Source organism: Neomonachus schauinslandi, chromosome 12 (genome assembly GCF_002201575.2).
Source record: "Neomonachus schauinslandi chromosome 12, ASM220157v2, whole genome shotgun sequence".
Lineage (NCBI taxonomy): Eukaryota > Metazoa > Chordata > Mammalia > Carnivora > Phocidae > Neomonachus > Neomonachus schauinslandi.
The window spans coordinates 50,519,751-50,531,175 of NC_058414.1; the positions used below are offsets into that span (position 1 = coordinate 50,519,751).

At 35.7% G+C, this 11,425-nt stretch overlaps 1 pseudogene; it reads left to right on the forward strand.

Moving 5' to 3' along the window:
- Positions 1 to 384: 384 nt before the first annotated feature.
- LOC110579857 lies at positions 385 to 1,717 on the forward strand (annotated as a pseudogene).
- Positions 1,718 to 11,425: the final 9,708 nt, after the last annotated feature.

Genomic DNA, 11,425 nt, shown 5'->3' on the forward strand with positions numbered 1-11,425 from the left:
GAATGTAAAGAATACAGTAGATATAGAACAAAAAAGCCAGATAAGCCTTATGGATAGACGAGAATTATGAATAGAAAGTATAATAGCTGCTATAGGTATGAAGTGGAAGTTATTAGGAATGACCCTTGCTTCAAGATAGCACTTATTATCCATTTTAGTAATTCTACCCATTTCAGGTCTTTTAAAAAAATTTTAAAAAATATTTTTAAGAGGTTATCTCTGACCTCCTAACCCCATACATTTTTTCTTCCTTACTGTACAGAGTTTTTTAAAAAAAGTCATATAACTATATTTATACATGCCTCATCTTTACTACTAGATCATGAATTAAATGTAATAAAGTGAAATTGTTGGCACCCCAAAATTCCGAGTGGTCGAAGCAAGATGGGTCAAAGTCAGAGTGGTGGTCAACCCTGGAGGTGGCAAGAAAGATGACAAAGACAAGAAAAAATAAATCTGAATCTCCTGTACCAACTAAAGTGGGAGAAAAGAAGAAGAAAACAAAGGGCCCAGATGCTGCCAGCAAGCTGGCACTGGTGACACCTCACACTCAGTGCCAGTTAAAATTGTTGAAGTTAGAATTAAAGATACCTTCTCATGGAGGAAGAATTCATTAGAAATCAAGAACAAATGAAGCCTTTAGAAGAAGAGCAAGAGGAGGAAAGATCTGAGAGGGACCCTCATGTCGGTAGGAACCTTGGAAGAGAACATTGGTGACAATAATGCCATCATGTCTACATCTGTGGGCTCAAAACACTACATCAGCATTCTTTCCTTTGTAAAAGACAGAATCTGCTGGAACCAGGCTGCTCAGTCATACTCAGCCACTAGGTACATACCATCATTGGGGTGCTCATGTTTGACAGGGATCCTTTGGTCACAGTGATGAAGATAGAAAAGGCTCCCCAGGAAACCTATGTTGGTATTGTGGGGGGGTGGTCAACCAAAGCCAGGAAATTCAGGAAACTGTGGAGCTTCCTCTCGTCCTGAATATTATGAAGAGGTGGGTATAAATCCCCCAAAGGGGGTCATTTTCTATGATCCACCTGGCACAGATAAAATCTTATTAGCCAAAGCAGTAGCAAACCAAACCTCAGCCACTTTCTTGAAGGTGGTTGGCTCTGAACTTACTCAGAAGTACCTAGGTGATGCCTAGGTACTCGTTTGGAAATTGTTTCGAGTTGCTGAAGAACATGCACCATCCATCATGTTTATTGATGAAATTAATGCCATTGGAACAAAAGGTATGACTCAAATTCCAGTGGGGAGAGAGGAATTCAATGTACAGTGTTGGAACTGTTGATCCAGTTGGATGGATTTGATTCAAGGGGTAACATGAAAGTTATCATGGGCACAAACCAGATAGAAACTTTGGATCCAGCACTTACCAGACCAGGTTCCATTGACAGGAAGATCGAGTTCCTCCTGCCCAATGCAAAGACTACAAAGCTCATCTTTCAGATCCACACAAGTAGGATGATGCTGGCTGATGATGTAACCCCGGATGATTTGATCATGACTAAAGATGACCTCTCTGGTGCCAACATCAAGGCAATCTGTATAGAAGCTTGTCTGATGGCCTTGAGAGAACGTAGAAAGAAAGTAACAAATGAAGACTTAAAAAAAAAAAAAACCTAAAGAAAATGCTCTTTATAAAAAACAAGGAGGCACCCCTGAGAGGCTCTATGTAGTAGACCACTCCTGTGTTCCTTTTTGAGTGTGATGTGCAGGATGTGCACTGGGCTGCCTTCATCTGTTAGTCACATGAAATGCTCTCTCCCTGATAAAGTGTGCTCTTTCTCAAAAATAAAAAAAAAGAAAAAAATTGCTGGCACCTGGATCATAATGAACATTCAATGACTGTTTATTACATTTAATCTTTCAGGAAAGGTATCATGCTGTCTCTATGTATCATGCTAAATTTCTGTCCTTTGGCCCTGCAAGATATTTAATAAATGTTGTTGAGCAGATACCTTGAGATGGTGTAAAACCTCAGGCAGTTGCCAGAAAAGCAATATGAAGTTGAATGTTAAGAACTAGGAATCAGGATTAGGAGTTTTAGGGTTAAAGATTCTAGACTCAACTCATAGACCAAAGTAGACTCAACCTAACAGTGTGATATGAGACTGGGTATAAACCTGAAGACAAGAATGATTTCTGTGGTAAATGACTTAACTACATGTAACGATTAAGAAAAGAGAAAGATAGACAGTAGGTACTTCAAATACTTACTTCATTTAATAAAGCTGAAAGCCAGAGAACGTACAGAGTCCAAGCAGATCTAGAAAATGTAGAAAAAATCTTTTTGATGGAAAATAAACTTCTAGGGTTTAAAATACAGGTAAAGACTTTATGATAATACTCCTTTGTGTATTTTCCCAAATCCTAATTTTAACTCTTGTCCCATTGATTAAGAGAGAGATTGATCCATTGGCTTATGTTGCAAATGGTAATCAGTAGGGCAGAAAGGGTCAAAGAAAAGTAGAATTCCATATGAGTCCCAAAGAGAAGGGCAGGCTTATTTCTCACCCTGTAAGTCTTTGTTTCTGAAAAAAAGAAAAAAAGAAAGGAAAGGAATGGAGATGAAGGATGAGGTTAAAGTCTCACCTTGCACTCTACCTTTTAACACCTCATTGCTACATCATTAAGATGAGTAAGTGGAGGTTTAGAGTTCCAGGCTTTATTTATTTCCCTTTAAATTCAGATATCTTTCCAAGAGCTCCTGGACTTTGTATTATAGTCTCTAGATACTTGGCAATAGCTTCCAGCTACCATAACCTGTTTTATAATATTTTTTGCAGTGGTTTATGGAGAAAATGTTGTTAAAAGAGGAACAGTACTATGGAGCTAAAAAAATTAGATATGTCAAGAGATGAAATAGTGAAAAAAATTAACCAACTTAATGATTAAAATCTCTAGTCTTAAGAAAAACATGTTTGCACAATGAGAGATGCTGTATTTTTTGTGTCTATTATCATTAATATATCTTTTATGTAGTATGAAATTGTAGTTGAAAATATGTTAAGCTATCCAACAAGAGGATATAACAATTGTAAATATTTATGCACAAAACATGAGAGTACCCAATACATAAAACAAAGAGGAAATAATCAATAGTAATAGAATAATAGTAGGGGACTTTAACACCCCACTTACATAGCTGGACAGATCATCCAAACAGAAAATCAACAAGGAAACAGTGGCTTTGAATGACATGCTGGACCAGATGGATTTAACAGACATATTCAGAACATTCCATCCTAAAAAGCAGAATACACATTCTTTTCAGGTGCACATGGTACATTCTCCAGAATAGATCACATATTAGGCCACAAAAGAAGCCTCAAGAAATTCAAAAAGATCAAAGTCATACTATGTATCTTCCCGACCACAATGCTGTGAAATTAGAAATCAACCACCAAAAAAAAAAAAAAAACTTGGAAAGACCGTAAATACACAGTGATTAAATAACATGCTACTAAACAATGAATGGGTCAACCAAGAAATCAAGGAAGAAATAAAAAATTGCATGGAAACAAATGAAAATGAAAACATAACATCCCAAAACCTTTGGGATGCAGCAAAAGCAGTTCTAAAAGGGAAATTTATAGCAATACAGGCCTACCTTGAGAAGCAAGAAAAATCTCAGATAAGCAACCCAACCTTATGCCTAAAGGAGCTAGGAAAGGAACAACAAACAAAATCCAAAACCAGCAGAGGAAGGAAATTATAATAGAGATTAGAGCAGAAATAAATGATATAGAAACTAAAATGCACAATAGAACAGATCAATGAAACCAGGAGCTGGTTCTTTGAAAAGATCAACAAAATTGATAAACCTCTAACCAGACTCATCAAAAAAAAAAAAAAGAGAGAGAGAGAAAAGACTCAAACAAAATCACAAATGAAAAAGAAATAACAACCAACACCACAGAAATACAAACAATTGTAAGGGACTATTTTGAAAAACTCTGTGTCAACAAATTAGACAACCTAGAACAAATGGATTAATTCCTAGAAACATATAACCTACCAAAACTGAAGCAGGAAGAAATAGAAAATTTGAACAGACCAGTTATCAGCAAGGAGATTGAATCAGTAATCAAAAACTCCCAACAAACAGAAGTCCAGCATCAGACTGCTTCACAGGCAAACTCTACCAAACATTCATTCGTTCATTCATTCATTCATTCATTCATTTAAAAAGATTTTGTTTATTTGACAAAGAGAGCAGGGGTGGGGAGGAGGGGGAGAGGGAGAAGCAGGCTCCCTGCTCAGCAGGGATGCGGGGCTCTATCCCAGGACGCTGGGATCATGACCTGAGCCCAAGGCAGACACTTAACCAACTGAGCCACCCAGGCGCCCCTCTACCAAACTTTTAAAGAAGAGTTAATACCTATTTTCCTCAAAGTATTCCAAAAAAATAGAATAGGAAGGAAAACTTCCAAATTAATTCTATAAGGCCAATATCATCCTGATACCAAAACCAGATAGACATCACAAAAAAGAGAACTAAAGGCCAGTATCTCTCATGAGTATATATGCAGAAATCCTCAACAAAATATTGGCAAACCAAACCCAACAATACATTAGAAAAATCATATACTACAATCAAGTGGGATTTAATCCCAGGATACAAGGATGGTTCAGTATTCTCAAAACAATCAAGGTGATGCATCACATCCATGAGGGAAAGGGTATATCAAAGCATTTGACGTATAATTATTTCAGTATATCAAAGGCATTTGACAAATACAGTATATCCACTCATGATAAAAGCTCTCTGCCAACTAGGTCTGCCAAATAGATCTATTATATGTCAACATAATAAAGGCTTTATATGAAAAACTCAGAGCCAGGGTACCTGGTTTGCTCAGTTAAGCTTCTGCTTAACTCAGGTCATGATCTCAGCATCCTGGGATCGAGCCCCACATTGGGCTCCCTACTCAGTGGGAAGTCTACTTCTCCCTCTGCCCCTCCCCACTGCTCGTGTTCTCTCTCACTGTCTCTCAAATAAATAAAATAGAAAAAAAAAAATCTCACAGCCAATATCATACTCAATGGTGAAAAACAGAGAGGTTTTCCCCTAAGTCAGGAACAAGACAAGAATGTCCACTCTCACCATTCTTCTTCAACATAGTACTGGAAGTACGAGCCAAAGCAGTTAGATAACATAAAGAAATAAAAGGCATCCAAGTTTGTAAGGAAGAAGTAAAATTCTCACTATTTGAAGATGACATGGTACTCTAAATAGAAAACCTGAAGACTCCACCAGAAATTTACTAGAACTGATATATGAGTTCAGTAAAGTTGCAGGATACAAAAATCAATGTACAGAAATCTGTTGCATTCCTGTACACTAATAATGAAGCAGCAGAAGGTTAAGAAACCAGTCTCATTTACAATTACACCAAAGCCAATAAAATATCTAGGAGTAAACTTATAGAGGTGAAAGACTTGTACTCTGACAACTATAAAACACTGATGAAAGATATTCAAGACAATGCAAGAAATGGCAAGACATTCCACACTTATTAGTTGCAAGAACAAATACTGTTAAAAGGTCTATACTTCCCAAAGCAATCTACAGATTTAATGCAATCCCTATGAAAACAACCACAGCATTTTTCACAGAACTAGAACAAACAACCCTAAGATTTGTATGGAACCACAAAAGACCTCAAATATCCAAAGCAATCTTGAAAAAGAAAAATGAAACTGGAGGTATCACAATACCAGATTTCAAGTTATATTACAAAGTGGTAGTAATTAAAACAGTATGGTACTGGCATAAAAATGGAACTAGAAATAAACCCAAAATTATATGGTCAACTAATATTTGATAAAGACTGAATATACAATGGAAAAAGTCTCTTCAACAAATGATGTGGGGAAAACTGGAAGCTATGTGCAAAAGAAAGAAACTGGACAACTTTCATCATACACAAAAATAAACTCAAAATGGATTAAAGACCTAAATGTGAGACCTGAAACCATAAGGATCCTTGAAGAGAGCACAGACAGTAATTTCTCTGACATTAGCCATAGAAACTTTTTTCTGGATATGTTTCCTGAAGCAAGAGAAATATAAAAGCACAAAGAAACTATTGGGAGTACATCAAAATAAAAAGCTTCTGCACAGCAAAGGAAACAATCAACAAAACTAAAAGGCATCCTGCTAAATGGAAGAAGATATTTGCAAATGACATATCCCAGTAAAGAGTTAGTATCCAAAATATATAAAGAATTGATACAACTCAACACCCAAAAACAAACAATTCAATTTAAAAATGGGCAGAAGACATGAACAGACATTTTTCCAAAGAAGACACACAGATGGTCAATAGACACATGAAAAGATGCTCAACATTGCTCATCATCAGGGAAATGCAAATCAAAACTATAATGAGATATGACCTCACACCTGTCAGAATGGCTAAAACAAAACAAGAAACAAGTGTTGGTGAGGATGTGGAGAAAAAGGAACCTTTTTGCACTGTTGGTGGGAATGCAAACTGGTGTAACCACTGTGAAAAACACTATGGAGGTTCCTTAAAAAATTAAAAATAGAACTACCCTATGATCTAGTAATCACACAACTGGATATTTAGCCCCCCCCCCCAAATCCCCCAAAAACAGTAATTCAAAGGGATACATGCACCCCTGTTTATTGCAGCATTATTTACAATATCCAAACTATGGACACAGCCCAAGTGTCCATTAATAGATGAAAGGATAAAGAAGATGTGGTATATATACATATGCAATGTACTATTACTCAGTATAAAAAGAATGAAATCTTGCTATTTGCAATAACATAGATGGAGCTAGAGAGTATAACGCTAAGTGAAATAAGTCAGAGAAAGACAAATACTGTGATCTCATTATATGTGGAATTTAAGAAACAAAACAAACAAGCAAAGGGAAAAAAAAGGACAAGCCAAGAACCAGACTTAACTATAGAGAACAAACTGATGGTTACCAGAGGGGAGGTGGGCGGGGGAATGGGTGAAATAGGTGATGGGGATTAAAGAGTACACTTTCCATGATGAAAAAAGAAAGAAAGGGAGGGAGCAAAGGAGGGAGAAAGGAAGGATGGAAGAAAATATATTAAACAGTTCCTGTTATGTAATAGCAACTTATATACTTGATATATCTGAATTGTAAAGACGTCATATATCTTTATATTTTGAATGTTACTTTTTATGTCTGCCTGCTTTCTTTTCTGCCTTTCTACATATCTTTTGACTTTATTTAAAAATAGTTTTTCATCTTTTTGTGCAAAATGCCATGCAGAAATATAAAGCTGATAAGTTAAATACCTGTAATAGAGGCACTTGCCAGTAGGAAGGTAAGGTATATAAAATAAAAGATAGAATACTGAAGAAGTGAGGCTACAAAAACTTCAGGATTCCAAGGAGATCCACTAGTTAGGTTCATCAAGCAAGACTTTATAATGGAGATAACTGTCCTAGTTCTTATATATGTTCATTTATTTATGTTTTTCATTCATTCATTAAAAATACTTTTGAGGACCTACTATATTCCAGGCATGTGTATAGACACTAAGAGTTCAGAGGTAAATAATACAACTCTAGTCTTTGCTTTCATAGATCTCAACAGATAGTGAAGAAAATGTACAATTAACAAGATTTTACAACAAACTGCTCTGAAGACCCAGAAGATGCTGTGAGAACATTAAGTAGGAGACCTAATTCAGAGACATTTATTTAGCCTTGAAGAGTGAATAGGAATTAGCCAAATGAGGGCTGGAGTTATGGGGGGCAGGAAGGAAGAATTTTGGGCATAGATGGAACAGCATGTATGAAGATCCCAAGGATGGTATGATTTTGATTGTTTTGAAGAATGGGAGGTAGGCTTTGTGGGAGAAAGGGAGATCAAGGGAGGAGGTATATGAGATGAAGCTGAAGAAGTGGGGAGGGGCCTATCTGTGCCCTGAGAAATTTTAATCTCATCAGTGAAGTCACCAAAGGATTTAAGCAAAGGTAGCTGTGGTGTGGCAAATGGAATCGAGTAAAAGTCAGGTAGCCAGTTACAAGGCTTTATTTTAGGAGTTCAGATTAAAGATAATAGTACCTTGGATTGTGTGTCGTTTTGGCTAGAGATAATTGAGTGATTCAAGTTGTATTTTGAAGGGAAAACAAACACTATTTGTTGGTTGTTTGGAGGGGGAGTGTCCAGAGGATACTAAGATTTCTTGCTTGAGCAATGGTGGGTCATGATGTCCTTTACTGAAATGAAGGATACTGTGTGTATGGCTTAAGATCATGAACTCAAATCTGAGACATTCTCACTTTATAAAAACCATGAGACATCCAAATGGAGATTCTGGATGGCAATTGAATAGACAAGTGTGCAAGTGTACTGCTTAGAAGAGGGATCAACATTAAGGATGAAAATGTGAGTCAGGGGCATAGGGATGTATTTTGAAGCCATTTGAGTGTTAGGATTGGATATTATTTGGACCAGCAAAGCAAAGTAACGTTTTTTTCTTAGACATAATTTTTACCACATGGTTTCAAAATACATATGTCATTATTCTGCAATACTCAGATAAATATTTTCCCCTCTTGAGTATCATTCCTCTAACATGAGATTGTAAGTCAAAGAGAGAATAAAATGCATTAATTAAACTTACTTTACAATAAAAATTACTGGTCTTTATCTGTTCTTGAATAGATACTTATTTTTGCTCTTTAATTTTGGTCTTGAATTCTTTTGCCCTCATTCCCTGCCCCCAGATAATGTATTTCTATGGTAATTTGTTGGAATATTTGATTGGTTAAATGTTTTCTTATGTCAGGCAATTTTGTAAGTAACATGTTTTCCCCCCCAAGGAATTGGATTAAGGGTGGAAATCTTTTCAAAATTAACCAGAGTTATAATTATCATCTAATTTGTTGCTTTAAAAAGCCCTATTTTATGTATCCATAATAGTTTGTTTCATCATAGTTTTAAGAATCTTTCTCATCATAGGGTCTAACTAAAATATGAAATATGTTAACTCAATAATTTAAAAGCAGATTTTATTCATCAAGTATCTATGGAATCTCTACTGAAGGTAATACAATTAATTCACTTTTTTTTTACTTTTTCATTTTTTTAGAGAAAAACTTCAAATGTCCCACAGTATTATAAGATCTGCGGTATCCATTATTGCTTACAGATTGGCATAAATTTTGAGAAAAGCACAATAAGCAGGGAGGAAACTCTGCATAACTCTGAAGGACTTGCTAAGCAGAATAGGCAAGCTGTTGGAAAGTCTTGTAGTTTATTACAAGGACTGATCCAAAGTGAAAGTAGAATTACTCATGAAATTAATTAATGATTTAAAGAGTCAACTCATTTTGTGGCTTCAGTGATAAAATTTAGACCTTTACTGAATTGAATTACCTGTCTAAACATACTTCATAAGATACTGGTAAAATTACAGTATTTTTAAAAATCTCAAGTTTCTTAAGATACTACCATCTTCATCACTACAGATTTACTAAGCTAGGGTCTGAGTACTGATTAATCCATGGGTTAACCTTTTTTGCATTTATATCCAGATACACAGGACTAAATAGTTCTTATGTGCTAGGAATTTGCAAATATGTATTATTTTTCTATTTGTAAATTTATTTTTAAAAGAGTATCTTTTTTGGAATAGTCATATTGTCATCTAACTTGTGTCATTACCTTGTATCATTACTCAATCTTGTGCCGTGTTTTCTTTGTCCTGAAGGAATTGCCTACGACCCTCTGATGCTGAAACACCAGTGCATTTGTGGCAATTCCACCACCCACCCTGAGCATGCTGGACGAATACAGAGCATCTGGTCACGACTGCAAGAAACTGGGCTGCTAAATAAATGTGAGGTAATCCTAAATTGGCTACATTCTTTTACTTACTTAAATAAATCCTGTAAAGAGGCCAGTATTCATCTGGGTGATAGTAGAAAAATGTTAATGCTGGAGCACAAACACCATGATGGATGAACCATCATTGATACTAGTAACATAGCACTTATGACCTGACTCTGGGCTATGCACATAGTAGAGACTCAGTCCATGTTGATGGACTGAGCAGCTGCATGATGTATGTGTGCTATTATTGCAGCACTTTTTGGTATATACGGTAGCATGGTTGTTTCCAAATAGGTGTCATTTATTGAGTTAATTTTCTGAGAAACTCTACAAACTGTTAAGTGCTAAGTGGTTGTTATTTCTTATCATAAACTATATAGTGAACTCAGATATATGCCAAATTTGCCTATGGAAATGACTAGATTTAAAGATTAACTGTCCTCTTACCAAGAAGAGTCACTTCTTTTTATTGAAGTGGCTGATGTTCTTACATTTTTATGGTAGACGTTTGAGTACTTTTATTTCATTGGTATTTATTTAGATTCACTTCTGCTGATTCCTCTTGAGTCCCATTTTTCATTTAGAAAAATCTATTTCTTAGGCTTTCCAAAGTAAAAATAATATCAATTCAAAAAGGCTCCTATTGTCAGATTTGCAAATTATGTAACAGTCAGCAGCTGTTTGATTTAGTTGCTATAAATGTCCATTTTTGCCTAAAACCCAGTAACATTCTATATTTGAGTCTAAGACATTTTTAAAAGAAAAATATCCCCCATGTTTTTTTTTTTTTTCACATCACTTTAACATTTATTGATCAAAAGTATTTTTTTCCTGGGTTTATATTATGTTCCAAATGTGTTCTAGTCACTAGAACACCGGAATTTCACAAGACAAATAAAGTCCCTGTTATTACAGACTGACAGTTTAACATGTTGCTCTTTGGTTTTGTTGTCAGTCTTTGCAGATCAGTGAAGGAAATCCAATCTAGTTCTCACCAGTTTGGGAAAAAATTAAATGGATAATATTTTGACTATAGTTATTATCATGAGAAGACAAATATTGAGACTACATTGAATTCACTGTACTTTGATAAAATAAAAAAGCAATCTTTTGCTACTGCTTTTAAGCTAATTAATTTTTGGCAACCCAAAATGTAGTCCAGAATATTCGTATTGAAAGCCAGTTTAGTTTATAGCAAACCTGTAAAATAATTTCAATTGAGATAGGAATGTCAAAGCAGACAGAATATTTCTTTTTTTTTTTTTTTTTTTTAAAGATTTTATTTATTTATTTGAGAGAGAGAGAATGAGAGAGAGCAAGCTCATGAGAGGGGGGAGGGTCAGAGGGAGAAGCAGACTCCCCGCCGAGCAGGGAGCCCGATGTGGGACTTGATCCAGGGACTCTAGGATCATGACCTGAGCCGAAGGCAGTTGCTTAACCAACTGAGCCACCCAGGCACCCCCAGACAGAATATTTCTTAGAGTCATGCGCACTTGTCTATATTTGGTGGCCTGAGTTACATCAGTCTGATCCTTCTTCTCTGCAAAGTAGTAAA